Raw genomic sequence first — 6,399 nt, forward strand, 5'->3', positions numbered from 1 at the left:
AAGGAAGCAAACCAACATTAGACTCCTATTTTGGGAACAAAAAGGATCAAAGCATAGAACAGGAGGAAGACAGAAAAGTTAGAATTCCTGCACCAAAAGCTTTCAAAAAAACATGAACTGGTTATAGGCCATAGAGGAACTCAAGAAGCAGATAAGATAAGTGGAGGAAAAATTGGGAAGAGAAGTGAGAAAAATGCAAGAAAATTATGAAATGAGAGTCAACAGCCTGACTGAAGAAAATAGCACCTTAAAAAATAGACTAAATCAAATGGCAAAAGAAGCTCAAAAAGGCAATGAGAAGAATGCCTTAAAAAGTTGAATTTGCCAGATGGAAAAAGAATCTCAAAAGCTCACTGAAGAGAATCATTCCTTCAGAATTAGATTGGAGCAAATGGAAGCTAATGACTTTATGAGAAATCAGGATGCTGTTAAACAGATCCAAACAAATGAAAGAATAGAAGGCAATGTGAAATATCTCATGGGAAAAACCACTCACCTGGAAAATAGATCCAGGAGAGATAATTTAAAAATTATTGGACTACCTGAAAGGCATGATCAAAGAAAGAACCTAGAAATCATCCTCCAAGAAATTCTCAAGGAAAGTTGCCCTGATGTTTTAGAAGCAGAAGGCAAAATAGAGGTTGAAAGAATCCACCAATCACCTTCTGAAAAAGAACCCAAAAAGAAAACTCCTAGGAATATTATAGCCAGGTTCTGTAGTTCTCAGATCAAGGAGAGAATATTACAACAGCCAGGAAGAAACAATTTAAATATTGTGGAAACACAATCAGGATAACCCAGGATCTGGCAACTTCTACACTGAGGCATCAAAGGGCTTGGAATATGATATTTTGGGGGGGCAAAGGAGCTAGGATTAAAACCAAGAATCACCTACCCAGCAAAACTGAGTATCATGTTTCAGGGGAAAATATGGTCGTTCAGTGGTATAGAGGGCTTTCAAGCATTCTTGGTGGAAAAAACCAGAGCTGAATAGAAAATTTGACATTCAGATACAAGAAGCAAGAGAAGCTTGAGAAGGTAAACAAGGAAAAGGAATCATAAGGAACTTATCAAAGTTGAACTATTTACATTCCTACATGGAAAAATGATAATTATAACTGATGAAACTTTTCTCAGTATGAAAATAGTTGAAGGGAATATATATATATGTCAGAGGGTATATGGGCTTATGAATACATATGTGAATATGATGTGTATATATGGGTACAGGTATACATAGATAGAGGACACAGGACCAATTTAATAGGAAGGGATGATACTTAAAAGGTAAAACTGAGAGGTCAAAGAGAAATATAACGAGAGGTGATGGGGAGAGACAGAATGGGGTAAACTATCTCATATAGAAGAGGCAAAGGAAAATGTTTACAATGGAGGGGAAGTACAGGAAAGCAAAAAGGCAAAATCTTATTCTCATTGAATTTGGCTCATGGAGGGAATTACATATACAATAAATAGGGTATCTCACCCTACAAGAGAGTAGGGGGAAAGGGAATGAGAGGGTGGATGATGGAAGGGAGGGCAGGCTGGGGGGGTAGGGGTGGGGAGGGAAATTGAAAGCTTCCACTTTTGAAAAAGGACAGGATCAAAGTAGAGAATAGAACAAGTGGGAGGTGGGATAGGAGGGATGGAAATATAGTCAGTCTTTTACAATATATCTACTATGGTAATGTTTTGCATAGCTACACATGTACAACCTATACTTAATTGCTTTTCTTCCCAGTAAGGGTGGGTGACAAGGGAGGAAAGGAATGAATCTGGAATTAAAAGTTTTAAAATCAAATGTTTAAAAAATATATATGCTATTATTAATATTATTTTACATGTAATTGGGAAATAAGATACAGAGGCACTGGGGCATAGAGATCCACCATGTTCTACTGGAAAAGTTTAAGGTGGCTTGGGAGAAGATACAGGAGAGAGCAGATTGGAGGAGGGGATATCCTGTGGGACTGCTATTTTGGGGTGGTGGGTAGGGGAAAAATTGTAACTCAAAATCTGGTGGAAATGAATGATGTAAACCAGAAGTTAATAAAGCATTTGGAAAAGAAAAAAGAATGCATCTCTTATCTATAGCTGTGAGAGAGGCATATGATTTGTATCTCTTCTAATTTTTTTATGAATTGTTTTATAGCATGATCTTTTATTATCAAGGTCAAGTGTTCATTTAGAATGTATAGTGGAATATTTATAAGGTGTATATCCAAGTGTAATTTCTGCCAGATTGCTTTTTCAGTTTTCCTAGCAGTTTTTATCAAGAAGAAGAGCTTTTTTCCAAGCAGTTTGTTTTCTGGTTTATCAACACTGGATGATTGACTTTGATTTTTTCAGATTCTCTATTTTTTTTCTTTTTTTGCCTTTTGGAGGGCAACTGGGGTTAAGTAACTTGCCCAAGGTTACACAGGTAGTTTTGTGTGTGTGTGTGTGTGGGTGTTAAGTGTCTGTGGCCAGAACCAAACTCGCATCCTCCTGACTCCAGGGCCTGTGCTTTAATCACTGTGCCACCTAGCCGCCCCTCTATTGTTTAACTAATACAAAATTGTTGTGATGATTGCTGCTTTATGATAGGATTTGAGGTCTGGAAGTACTATTCCCTTTAATCCTGCCTCCTATCATCATTTTCCTTAATATCATAGATTTTTTTTTCTGAATGAATTCTATTCATCCTGTTCTGTAAGGGTAGTTAAGTGGCACAGTAGATTAGAACTCTGGGCCTGGAATCAGGAAGACCTGAGTTCAAATGAGACAGATACTAGCTCATAGCAAATCACTTCACTCTGCCTCAGTTTGCTCATTTGTAAAATGAGCTGCAGAAGGAAATTGCAAACCACTCCAGTATTATTGCCAAGAAAACCCCAAATGAGGCCACAAAATTTTAATTGGGAGTACAGGTGTTTTTATTACAATGGCATAGCTTACCCATGAGCACTGAATATTTCTTTAGCTTTTTATGTTGTTCTTTAAGGAGCACTTTGTAATTGGATCTATACAAATCTTTTGTGCACTTTGGTAGGTCGATCTCCAGATACTTCATACAATGATTTGAAATTAGATTTTGTTATTATTATATAGAGATGTAATTGATTTTTGAGGGTTTATTTTGTAGCCTGAAACTTTACTGAAGCTATTAGTCATCTTAATTATTATCTCTGCTAATTCTCTATAATTTTCAAAGTATGCCATCACATCAGCAAATAAGAAAAATTTTATCTTATCTCTATCTTATCTATATTTTATGTATTTAATTTCTTTTTCTTCTTTTATTGATGTTGCTAGCATTTCCAAAACTAAATTAATGGCGAGAATGGACATCTTTGCTTTACTCCTGCATTTATTGAAAAAGGTTCTAGTGTATCTCCATTGCATATAAGGCTTACTTTTGGTTTTAGATAGTGGCTTTTTCTGACATTAAAAAAGGGTCCCAAAACGCCTTTACTTAGTAGCATTTTTACCATTAGTTAATTTAGTGTTTTATATTTATCAGAGGTTTTTTTCTGCATTTATTATGATTATTATGTGGTTTAGGATATGTTAGGTTTAGTATTATTATATTGTTTATTTTCCTAATATTGAAACATCCTTGCATCCCTAGTATAAATCTAGCTTGGTAATAATGAATCATTTTTTTGGATAAATCATTATAGCCTAACAAGATTTTATATAAAATTCTTGATTGATATTCATTAATAATATTAGTTTATAACTTTCTTTTTTTTCTGTCTTATCCTTCCCTTGATTAGGGAATAGAACTATATTTCCTAAGAGGATTATGATATAATGCTTTCTCAGTTTTTGAGAATGTAATATAGGTAGTAATTGTTCTTTAGAAGTTTGATAGAATTCTTCTATGAATCCATCAGGAACAGGAGTTTGGGTAACCACTCCTCTTTAGAGTTAGTTCTACTTCTCTGAGATGAGGCTATTTAATATCTATCTATAGTCTTCTGTCATTTGGGGTATTTCATATTTTTAAAGATATTCTTCTATTTTGTATTCTCAGTTATATTGGCATGTAACTGTACAATAGGTTCTAATCATTCTTATTTCCTCTGATTTTGTTAAGATTTCACTTTGCTCGTTTGCTATTTTATTGATTTTCTGCCTTAAAAAGGCAGAAATTAAAAATTAGATTGGTTAAAGATTTATAAGTTTTATTATCTTTTTCAAAGAATTGTTTTTTAGTTTAATTTATCATTTCTGTAGGTTTTTTGGTTTGCACTTCATTTTTCTCCTAATTTTTTAATAACTCCTTTTTTGTGCTTACTTTAAGTTTGTCTTTTGACTTTTTAATTTTTAAAAAAGGATGTGCAGTTCATTAATCTATTTTTTATTTTGTTAATGTATGTTTGTAGGGATAAGATTTTTTTCCCTGATGACTATTTTAGCTGCATACCAGAAATCTGGTATATAATTTTCTTTTAGGTAATTATTAATTATTTCTATGATTTGTTCTTTTTTAAAAAAAATTTTCCTGGGGCGGCTAGGTGGTGCAGTGAACAGAACACTGGCCCTGGAGTCAGGAGGACCTGAGTTCAAATGCAGCTTCAGACACTTAATGTTTAACTAGCCGTGTGACCTTGGGTGAATCACTTAACCCCAATTGCCCTCCCAAATGCAAAAAAAAAAATCTAATTATGTGTCAAATTATTTTTAAATATTTGTTTTTTTTATTTTGTGTTCCAAATTCTCCCCCATCCTTTCCTTGTTCCCTAAGAAGGCAAATGATTTGATATAGATTACACATGTGTACTCATGCAAAACATTTCCATGTTAGTCATGTTGTGAAAGAAAATAGACCAAAATAAACTTGAAAAAAGTAAAGTAAAAAAAATAGCAATATTGATTTCAGTTCTTTCTCTGGAGGTGGATAACATTTTTCTTTTTCTTTTTTTTTAAGCAATTGGGGTTAAGTAACTTGCTCAATGTTACACGGCCAATTATTTCTGGGTGTGGTGCTAAGTATCTGAGCCTGGATTTGATCCCCAGGTCATCCCAACACTGGAGCTGGTGCTCTTACTCACTGAGCCACCTGGCCGCCCCTAAGCAATTGGGGTTAAGTAACTTGCTCAAGGTTACATGGCCAGTTATTTCTGGGCGAGTGCTAAGTGTCTGAGCCTGGATTCAATCCCCAGGTCATCCTGACACTGAGGGCCAGTGCTCTTACTCACTGTTCTATCTGGCCGCCCCAACATTTTTCATTGTAAACCCTTTGGAATTATTTTGCATCTCTGTGTTGCTGAGAATAGCTAAGTCCTTTGTAGTTGATCATCATACGGTATTGTAGTACACAATTGTTCTGGTTCTGTTCACTTCACTTTGCATGAGTCCAGGTTTTTCTGACAGCATCTATGATTTGTTCTTTGATCAACTCATTGGTCTTGTCTTTTGTTTTTGGTACCTGAATGGATTGCCTTTTTTGTTTAAACTGCAGCATTGTGGTCTATAAAGGATGTATTCAGGATTTTTGCCTCTTTAGAGTTGTCTCTAATACATGATCAATTTTTGTAAAATTTCCATGTAGTGCTGAGAAATATGTATAGTCCCATTCAGAAGACACAGTAAGTCTCTTAGCTCTAGTTTGTCCAGCAGTTTGCTTGGTTTTATATATTTCCTTTTGTTTATCTTTCTGTTAAGACTCATCCAAAAATTGAAAGAGAAATATCGAAATCTCCTGTTACTACTCTGTTATTGTCTTTGTATTCTTGTAGCTCAATTATAGTTGTCCTTATGAATATAGATGCTGAGTCATTTGGATCATCTAAGTTTAATATTGATACTGTTTTGTTTGCCTATAGTGTCCTTTCAGCATATGAATTTTGTTTGTTTATCCCTTTTTATATTTTAAATTTTTGTTTTTGCTTTGTCTGATAGGAAGATTGCATCTATTGCCTTTTTTTTTTTTTAAAGCAATCGGGCTTAAGTAATTTGCTCAAGGTTAAGCGGCCAGTTATTTCTGGGTGTGGTGTTAAGTATCTGAGCCGAGCCCGGATTTGATCCCCAGGTCATCCCGACACTGCTCAAGGTTACACAGTTACACAGCCAGGTGTTTTTGGGTGGGTGCTAAGTGTCTGAGCCCGGATTCGATCCCCAGGTGATCCCAACACTGGAGCCAGTGCTCTTACTTGCTGTGCTACCTGGCCGCCCCATTGCCTTTTTTTTTACAATCACTTAATACATAGGACATTTTTTTTCCTAAACCCTCATTTTTATTACATGTCTTTTTAAAAAATGTGTTTCTTGAAAGCAACTGAGTGTACAGTTTTGTCTTCTTATGTAGTATAATCAATTACTCTTTTTGTCTTTACTGGATTGTTTAATCTATTAAAATTTTAAGGTATGAGAGGTTTATATTTTTCTTCATTTATATTTAATATTGTGTAT

This window comes from Petaurus breviceps, unplaced genomic scaffold (assembly GCF_028583685.1).
Source record: "Petaurus breviceps papuanus isolate PSGF00001 unplaced genomic scaffold, PetGlider_PUasm1.0 126, whole genome shotgun sequence".
Taxonomy (NCBI): domain Eukaryota; kingdom Metazoa; phylum Chordata; class Mammalia; order Diprotodontia; family Petauridae; genus Petaurus; species Petaurus breviceps.